An 11,059-nucleotide genomic window follows, 5' to 3' on the forward strand; every position below is an offset into this window, starting at 1 on the left:
AAAAACAAGACAATGAAAAGAAACAGTGAGGGCCGCTAGGCCATAGGAGGTAAGGTGCTGAACGCTTGAGGAACAGTCTTTTACAGGAGAAAAGATAGGAGAGGATGAATATATATATATATATATATATATATATATATATATATGCGAGTAAAAATAAATACAAAAAAGGTGGGTTTTTTTGTATGATTGTGTATAGAGGAATATATTATTTTGCTTAAAAGAGTTCCAACACTGTCTGTTTTTTATGTTTTATTTATATTCCTGCAGAACTAATGTGGGGTATAGAATATGGAATATACAATATACAATATAAAATAAAATAAAATAAAAATGGACGGCACCATGAAAGAAAGTATTGAATGTAGATGAAATATTGAGTGTTCAATATAAAGGATCAAATATATAAATATATAAATATAAATATATATATATAAAGGCGACTCGAGTTTCAGGGCTATTTCCCTTCGTCATGGCCGGTATGACAGACTTTAACAGACAGTCTGTTAAAGTCTGTCATACCGGCCATGACGAAGGGAAATAGCCCTGAAACTCGAGTCGCCTTTATATATTTATATTTATATATTTGATCCTTTATATTGAACACTCAATATTTCATCTACATTCAATACTTTCTTTCATGGTGCCATCCATTTTTATTTTATTTTATTTTATATTGTATATTGTATATTCCATATTCTATACCCCACATTAGTTCTACAGGAATATAAAGAGAACATAAAAAACAGACAGTGTTGGAACTCTTTTAAGCAAAATTATATATATATATATATATATATATATATATATATATATATATATATATATATATATATATATATATATATATATATATATATATATATATATATATATATATATATATATATATATATATATATATATATATACATAATACATATACATATGACGGGGTTTCAGTTTCCGTCTACCAAATCCATTCACAAGACTTTGGTCGGCCCGAGGCTATAGTAGGAGACAATTGCCAATGGTCCAGGCAGGGGGACTGAACCTGGAGCAATATGGTTGGAAAGCAAGCTTCTTACAACACACACGTCCACGCCTATATATATTTATATATGACTATACACAAACGCATATGCAGTTATATACATATTCATATATCATATAAAACAACAGACTTACTGTATATACAATTTATTGACATCATTTTACGCGTATTTCATTAGCAATAAATTTACGTCAGTCACAAAGAAAATCATGAAGCCGCCGATTGTACTGTCAAATCTTGTCAGATTTAGTAACTCTCATGACACTTAGCAATGCAATCTGCTTATACATTTTTCTTTATATATGTAAATTTTTAATTCATTTTTAAAAAAAATGTGAATATGATTATGTAATTAAATAAAATATCAATAAGCTGTCGTATTTTGTTTATCTTTCTATATATTTTCTGGAGGTTCCAACCAAATGATACTCGTTAGTGTTACTGTTCGCATAGTCAAGAATAAAGATTATAAAGTTCTAAATACTGTTTCTGTATTGAGTAATACTTATTGAAATCGTACGACGTAATTATATCGCTTATCTTTTATTTGTTTTAGTAATTAGACTGCAGCCATGTTGGGGCTCCAGAATTTTAATCGAATGAATCGATCCCAGTATATTTTTTAAAGCTTGGTACTTAGCCTATCGGTCTATTTTGCGAAATCACTAGGTTACGAGGACGCCAAGACATCAGCACCGGTTGCGAAGCGGTATTGGAGAACAATCACAAGCACGCAAACACATAGACACACATAAACGCATATATATATATATATATATATATATATATATATATATATATATATATATATATATACATATACAAATTAAAACATAGGGTAAAAAATCATATATTAATTAATATCGATTTCTTACCAGGAAGGTAGCACATTTAAAGAATCAGAGAGATTCAGAAAAAATATCTGAGATCTTAAGGGATTAAAGTATATTTTTATATATAACGTTGACCACTAAAGTGGACATTTAATGTGCTAGAAATAGACCACATGTTGTATCTACTAAGACCTAATAGTTCTCAAAACGAAATTCAGCGAAATACCAAAACGTATGCGGGCAAGACAGTGAAAATTACAGAAATAAAACATTATTACCCACGAATTTCGCTGAATTTCGTTTTGAGAACTATTAGGTCTTAGTATACACATATACATATAGATAGTAATCCCTCGCCATATCGCGGTTCACCTATAGCGTTTCACCTATCGTGGTTTATTATTTAAGCTTATGTCGATCCCTCTGCGGTGTTGTTTTGCATTTATAATAAAATGAATATATACAAATTTTAACAATAATAGCAAAACATATGCAGTACAGTACTGTTTCTACTTCACGGATTTTCTCCTATTGCGCTGTTTTAATATAAAGCTGAAAAAGAAATATAGGTGCCGAGTAGCATCTATGTTGCTCGAAATTAGAATTAAAATCCCTTAGAGCGCTGCAACAAAGCATTTTTTATATACTGACAGGGAAGACAACCAATTGACAGCGAAACCAGATCATTACAGTAGTGACTACTCCATTCCTGGATGGTTAAGCTAAATCCTACTTGTCAGTATATAGTATTTAGCGTATGAATTTATAGCTGATTCAGCAAAATGGTAATATGAAAATTATACAATAATGAAAGCAGCTATATGCAATATAAAACCAAACAGCTATATCCACACACACACACACACGCACACACACGCACACACACACACACACACACACACACACACACACATTCACATCAGAATTGTGCAATACAAGCAACCATATAATGAAAACATAATTAATACCACATAAGAAGCCAACCCTTATAAAGCAGCTTTATAATTGGTGGCATTTAGGGATTCTTGTAATCAGTAATAATGTAACGAAGACTATAGCATCAAATATGTGCTTCTTTATACCAGGCAGTTGGCTATGTTTGAGGGAGATTTAGTTGTTGTTTCTAATAGGTCGAATAATTTTGTAAATGACGTTGCCGTCATGAACATTCCATTTTTGTCTCAGATACGACATTTTTAGGACAACGTTGTCTAATTCTTTCTGTATATATTTTTTCAAAAGGACAAAATGGCATTTGGGAAGAAATTTGATGTGTTATTTCTCGCAAGTTGTCCATTGAAGTTGTAGCTATAAATATGTATTGCAAGCAGTTTCATTTCTACCATATATGTTTAACAGAACCACTCTGTTTTTATAATATGTTCCCATTTCCTCTTGCACAAAAATGTAGTAGAAACATGTGATAAACGAATATATACTGATGTAGACATTTACACCTCATACAGTTCACACCAGAGTATGATGGTACTGCCTTATGATTGATATTAAAGTAAAAACGGATGGAGTTTAGGTTTAGCGTCCTAATATTGATAATATCTATAGCAATGCGTTTGTTTAAAATTGTATATGCAGACGAAGTTAGAATAATGCATAATCAAATATTTCTGTGATGGCCGTTTATCTCTTTTCCAAGATAAAATCTTTGATTTAGCTCATGTTAACTAGTTTATTGATGAGATCAATTGGTCCTCCAAGAGAATAGTACTATACGCTATCAATAGTCTACTATATTTATTATCTTAAACAACATAATGTTCTGCCTTTTGTGCTTTGATTGCTACCATAGCTCGAAACTCCAGGTCATATATGAGCGTATAATCGATTATATCACCTTCAATAATTCATTCTTTTTTATTTCATCAGTAGATGAAAGAGAAGGGGACGCGAGTTGGAGTTTAAGCTCAGAACGCAAGGTTACGAAACTCTGAACATAAATCATTTAGTTATCTCTGTGCTCTTGCTAATGTAGCGCCTACAGTTACAGTTAAGACTATGTAGGTTAACGCAGCTGGGTTGTAGGTTTGTTAGTACGTCGGAAAAATGATTAGGGGAATGCGTTCCGGTTCCTTACATCTGGAGTTCAGATTCTGTAGAGGTCAATTTGCCTTTCATCCTTTCGAAGCCGTTAAATGACTGACTCTCCTCTCAAAATTGCTGGCCTTGTGCTCAATTTAGAGAGATTATCTATGTTGGTAGAAAGAGTTTTCAGTGCGTAGGAAGTTACATACTGGCCAATAAAAAACTTATTGTGCGCTTGGTTTCAAGAGGATTATAAATCCTTTACGTCATTTGTACCCCAGGAATACGTAGGTGCACCGTATTTGCATCTCTTTTCTCTTTCAACGTTTGCCTTAAAAAAGAAAGACAACACAGACTTCTGTGTGGCTAAGAACTTCGATTTGCACCCAAGTAGTCTCGGGTTCAACCTTACACATACCTGCATGCATATACAGGGGTTGGACAAAATAAAAGTTCAAACAAATTTATTTTGATATGGAGTAGGACCACCTTTGGCAGTAATTACAGCTTTAATTCTACGAGGTATGGACTCGTACAAAGTTTAAATTGTTTCCAAAGGAATTTTTGTCCATTCTTCAGCTGAAACAGTCTCCAGTTCTTGTAGTGATGATGGTGGAAGATAACGACTCCTTACTTGTTTTTCTAAAATGCACCATAAATGTTCAATAATATTGACATCAAGGGACTGTTGTGGCCAGGTAATACGTTCAACTTCGCTACAATGTTCCTCGTGCCATTCAGTAACAAATTTAGCTGTGTGAATTGGTGCATTATTATCCCGAAAAATTATATATATATGTATATATATATATATATATATATATATATATATATATATATATGTGTGTGTGTGTGTGTGTGTGTGTGTATGTCTTGTCCTTGTGCTTGTGTTTGTCTCCCACTCCAGTGCTTGACGGCCGATGTTGTTTTGTTACTCTTCTCGTAATTTAGTGTTTTAGCGTTTCGTACAAACGGACCTATAGAATAAATACCAAACTTAAGAAATAACTACTTGTAATCGAAGATGGTGCCCTATGCCAAATGTCAGAAACGAATAAAAGAAAACATTTAAAAATGTGTTCCAATTAATTTTGATGATAATGCATTCTTTAGTAAAAGAATTTTGATATCATTAAGCTGGCGTTGGGAACATAAATGAACATGAAATTTTGATGAAGCGAGATCATATCAAATCAAGTAGTTTGTATCATAGATATATCATAGATATATCATAGATGCCAGAACGTTCTCAGGCAATTTGATATCAAAAGTGTTAAATGATGTGTTTTTTAAATAGTATGTATGAAGCAGATTAGTAATCTTTTATTTTTGAATATATATTTAAGTTGCAAAGAGTTTCATTTAATACATTGCATATAAAAGGAGAATAAAACGTTTACGTGATATAGTATTTAAAATTTATTCTCGGCATTAACTACTAGTAGTATTCCCTGTTGGAATTTCGGCATTGCCAAGAAAACATTACTGACAATAACATTCCATTATGCCGCCAGAAAGGTGCCATTAACTGTATCATTAACATATTTCTGTCTAACCACATTGCCTTTGTTACAAATATTTTTGAAAATAATGAATACTCTAATAAAATATTATTGCCATTTCTAAAGTAGCGTTTGAAATATTAACCGACATGAAATGTTAATAGATATTAATGTAGATAATTTTAAACAGAAAATTTGTATTATAGAACTAGGGATGGTCTCCGGGAGTTGGGAATCAAAAAGGTTAACGCATATATGTTACATGAGATTAACACCCACCAAAAGAAAAAGAAAATGTTTACCGTATGGTTAAAATTTATAACTTAGAAATATATCAAGTTTTGCGCATGAGTAGTACGGAGGATTATTCAAAGCATAACAAAACATAAAACAAAAACTAAACAAATAACACATTAAACTCAAATTTTCACAAATTTAAATATTCGTTGCATTCACTGCGGAGTAGATTTAATAAATAATATTAATTTGTTGCAGGTGAAATTTTCCGTTTTCATTTGCAACAGTCTCTCGACTCTATTTTATTTTCATTAATGATAATTTAATATATATTCATTTCAATGTTTTCGAAACCCACAGTTTGTTCTAATTACGTAACGTAAAAAAATATTTCTTGGATGAATAAATGTTATTAGATACCATAGCTGTATAACTTTGGGGCTTCTATGATATAGTATGCCGATATAATTAAAAAAAAACAAATTGAGAAGTGATTTGGCTGTTATGACTGTTTGGAACGCTATAAGCATTAGAATAATAACTATATTTCTAGCACGCTAAACGTGGTAGGGTTACATTAAGGTTTCTTTAATTTACAGATATATTACAACTACGATAAATTACAGAAAATAAATATTTACTAAGCAAGTGAGATTTTTATAAATTGAAGTTTTCAGGAAAAATTACTTTCTGAACTTTCTTTTATTGAATATTTTAAGTTCACAAATTTAATTATTCGGTACGAGATACTTTTCAACGAGGTTTTATTTATATGATCTTTTCAGTCCATGTTTATTTCATTAATTGCTCGCAATGTTCTCTCTCCTCCTCCTCACACACACACACACACACACACACACGCAACTCTCTCTTATTATAACACACACATTGCCTTTGTAATATAAAAACAGCTGAGCGGGTGGTCTATCTGCTGGTATATATAAATACATAACTAAATACAAATATACGCACACGAACGTACACATGCACAAACACACACACACATTCACATTCCTATTATCTAAATGCGTTTCTTCGAAGCTCTGTAGATGAGGTTAGTATCTTATGTTTTATTGAATGAAACTTTCATTTGCGAAACGACAGTAAGTATGATTACAAAATGTTGAAGTATAGATGGGTTTCTTCATCCGCAAATAAAAAAAAAACAAGAAATAAATCCCAAGGAAAAATAATGATGGCCGCTGAAATTTAGATATTACGTAGTAAAAATTTCACAAACGGAAGAATCAATTTCATTTTGTTGCTTACCAAACATCTCTAACATTTCGAGTTGACGGATTTTTGGTTGAAGAGATGTTGAGTGTTTACTCGACCAATAGTACTCAGTTAAGTTATTGGATGTAGGGGAAAATGTTAATGAAGTTCAAATAGAATTTAAGATGCATAACAAAACAAATAAATTCTTTATCAGAATCCGACCGTGGCTTTCCAAAAATGGAGAGAAATTGGAAGTTTATATCAGGAGAAGTAGAAATAATCATTGAAAAGAAAAACATATAGAATCCTGAAATTGATGAAAGAAAAGTATTAATCGCTACTGATATTGTTGCAAACACAGCTCTTGTATTTCAAGTACTGTAGTGTTGTTAGCAAGTGTAGGGAATTAAATACATTTCGGGATGATACGTTAAACGATGATGAATTAGAACGTATGTCAGAGTTGTATATTGTTTATATGTTGTTGGCACTCCGTCGCTTACGACGTCGAGGGTTCCAGTTGATCCGATCAACGGAACAGCCTGCTCGTGAAATTAACGTGGAAGTGGCTGAGCACTCCACACACACGTGTACCCCTACCGTAGTTCTCGGGGATATTCAGCGTGACACAGTGTGACAAGGCTGACCCTTTGAATTACAGGCACAACAGAAACAGGAAGAAAGAGTGAGAGAAAGTTGTGGTGAAAGAGTACAGCAGGGTTCGCCACCATCCCCTGCCGGAGCCTCGTGGAGCTTTAGGTGTTTTCGCTCAATAAACACTCACAACGTCCGGTGTGGGAATCGAAGCCGCGATCCTATGACCGCGAGTCCGCTGCCCTAACCACTGGGCCATTGCGCCTCCACATATTATTTATAAATGTGCAAACAATTAGAATTGTTTCACTCCAAAGAAGTTAAAGAAAGATAGCATCATAACTCGGTGAAGGAGATAGTCATTTATTTATACCAGCGGGAGAGGAAGAACCTCGCAGAAATGTAATCTCTTTTCTCTGACTTTTCTGATGAACGATAAATATTTGACGAAAATCATTCAACAACAAATGTCAAAAGTACAACTATAATGACGTGTATTATCGCATGTCATGTTTACCTCAGCAAAAGTTTGAACACATCCTATCATTCCAAGATCTCAATTCCTTCGGCAAAACTGAAATATCTTAAGTTATATCCGCACATTCAGATATTTGTTTACGTCAGCACATTCGTCTTTCCACTGCTAATACTTCAGCAATTAATGATGAGGCTGCACCCACACTGATAATTCACAATAGACTCAAGCAAGCCAGAACATTAATCGTAAGTCTGTTAAACAATTAGCAACTACAAGTGGTCAGGGACTATTATTTGTGTTCTGTGCTTCGCGTAATTCATCTAGAGCGAACAAGGTTATGGCTTACAAATGGGAACAAAACCTGTCGCAGATTACACTCGTCTGTTTCAACAAAATATACACTTGAGCGTGTGTGTAAGAACATATGTATGTATATATGGCAGGATAGATGGATGGATGAATGTATGGATGTATGTATATATACACGTATGAATGCGTGAATGTGTATGTATATATGCGTATGTATGTCTCCATATGTGTATATACATATATATATATATATATATATATATATATATATATATATATATATATATATATATATATATATATGCTTGTGTGGGTGCCTGCCGGCGCGTGCGCGTGTGTATGTGTGTGCGCGTATGTACGCATGTATGTGTGTTTGTGTATTTGTGCGTCCGTGCGCACGTATGTGTGGATGTACGCATGTATGAATGTATGTAAATGTCATTAGTATTCAAACATATAAATTACTCTCGAATTAATCTTCAAGAAAGTTATTGAATAACAATGATCCTCCATTTGTATTCTAAATTGTTTCAACGAGATTAATTACGTTCTATTACTGGTTCGCATCGTTCAAACGATGAAGATATTTTAACAATATATTTCTAACGCATTTTGTTTTTCAATGAGATACATTTGGCGATTGTACAAATTCTTGGCGAGACAACATGTCTGCATATTTTCCCAAGCATCAATGAACTGAGAAAAATTGATTAACCTCGGAAGAAAACAAGAGAAAATTACAATAGTTGCAAGATGTTTATTTGGTGAAGGATTTGTATAAAGAGGTGCCACAGCACTTGTATGTTATCATGTTCAGGTGCAACGAAAGTGATCATCAATGGAATCTTATTTGCAGAAAGTTAATACTGTTACAAGCATTGGCTCCGATGTAAGACGTTCTGGCGAGATTTCAATTTCTATCTTTGAATAGCCAGTAACGCTATTTTATTCTATAATGAAATCAATATGATGTTTTATTGCGTTGCTTATAAAACATCATATAAGCATATTTAACGATTGCATATGGTTTTTAAATCAATAATCTACTTGGTATGTTATAGTGATTAAATCTATATATAACATTGATATCATTTGTCTAGCAGCGTAAGTACTTACTGAAACTAAAGCGATATAAGCCATCAAATTAATCTTAATATATTATAGCATAAGTTACGACTCAATAATATAAACTGTACGTAGACAATTAGAAATCTCTTAGAATTCATAAGCACTTTTGAAACAGGAGACATATATTGAAAGGTGTAGTTCCTAGTACATTACAGCTGAAAAATAGATAGGGATGGTCACGTTTAGAAAGATTTCAATCAGTTGCAGCGTCGTTGCTTTAACTTCGGGTTCTTAGTACTAACATTCAAATAAATCTCTCTCGAACCACATCAAATGACTTAAAACAGAACAGAATATATTAGATGAGGTATTCTTAGGCAGCATAAGGTAGAAAAAGAAATTAGTACACTACAAACAAAGAATCTTCAAACTGTTGTATAAGGGCTAAGACAGGGGTACACGGAAACATCGACAATGAAATTATGTGGTCGCACTCTCGAAAAAAATATCAAGATCTTGTTCACAAGAATACGCTGCAAACGAGAGGCTATCTAAAACGTCAAGATATCAATTGGAATATTTTGAATTTATTTTTCTGACATCTTGCTTTTGTTGCTAGCAAAATAATGCCTGTTGCAATAAGGGATATATCAAATAAGTGATTGAAGACAAATATAAATAGAGAAAAGCATAATTTGTTTTTACAAATATATTTATATACATATAGATGTATATAAATATATATATTGATCAATGCATATATCCAGACATACCTTCATGGACATACTCATAGACATACATGCATATAAAATGTCAGTGTGAGTGAGTGTGTTTTGGACTTCCTCCCCCTCTCCTAAAGGGGAGCATGGCTCAGCAGTTAGAGCGTCGGGCTCACAATCGTGAGGTAGAATGTTCAACTCCCGTACAGGACAGGGCTGTGTGTTGTACTCTTGAGCAAGAAACTTCATTTTACGTTGCTCCAGTTCACGCAGCTGTAGAAATGAGCTGCGAAGTCACTGGTGTCAAGCTGTATCGGCCTTTGCCTTCCCCTTGTATAACATTGGTGGTATGAAGACGGGTGGCTGGTATGCATGGGTGACTGCTGGTCTTCCATAAACAACCCTTCTAGGATTTGTGTCTCGGAGGGTAACTTTTTTAGTGCAATCACACACACACACACACACACACACACAACATATATCTATTCTCCTCCCCCACTATGTTTCTTTCTTTTTTTCTTGGTTGTGGAGTGACATCTTCGATTCTCATAGAAACATGAACCCCAAGGATCCTTAAAATCATGAGTTTGGAATGAAATTTAACGGTAAGATTGTAAGCCAAATCAACATGCTTGCGTACTTCAAGCAGTTTCTTCATGAGGCCAGGGTCATCTCACGCCGAGACATCATCGTGCATAGAGCCGACCAGGTCCATCAGTGCTCCACATCTATGCCTGCTCCGTGCCAACTCTCTGCAACTTCCAAGATGACATCGCGCCTCTAGAGATTTTACTTATTCACATCTACACATCTGGGCCGATGCCAGCGACGGCGCGTCTTCCAACCCACAGCTGCTGCATCGAATATATTCGAGTTGGGGAAAATTGATCAAATATTGAATATACGGTCGAAGATGAAATATGTTCAATATGAAAGAAAATCAAAAATCGGTATATGTCTATTCTTTTTTATTTTCGGTAGCTTAAAAGAAAAAAACATATTCGGTCCTCCAACAATCAGAAATTATA

General features: G+C 33.6%; 1 protein-coding gene across 1 annotated transcript in view; it reads left to right on the plus strand.

Annotated features, from left to right (window-relative positions):
• Window positions 1–11,059, plus strand: part of LOC106884394 (metabotropic glutamate receptor 3) — a 495,814-nt gene that overhangs the window by 158,935 nt on the left and 325,820 nt on the right. The window lies entirely within an intron of this gene.

Source organism: Octopus bimaculoides, chromosome 12 (assembly GCF_046866305.1).
Source record: "Octopus bimaculoides isolate indiv1 chromosome 12, ASM4686630v1, whole genome shotgun sequence".
NCBI lineage: Eukaryota > Metazoa > Mollusca > Cephalopoda > Octopoda > Octopodidae > Octopus > Octopus bimaculoides.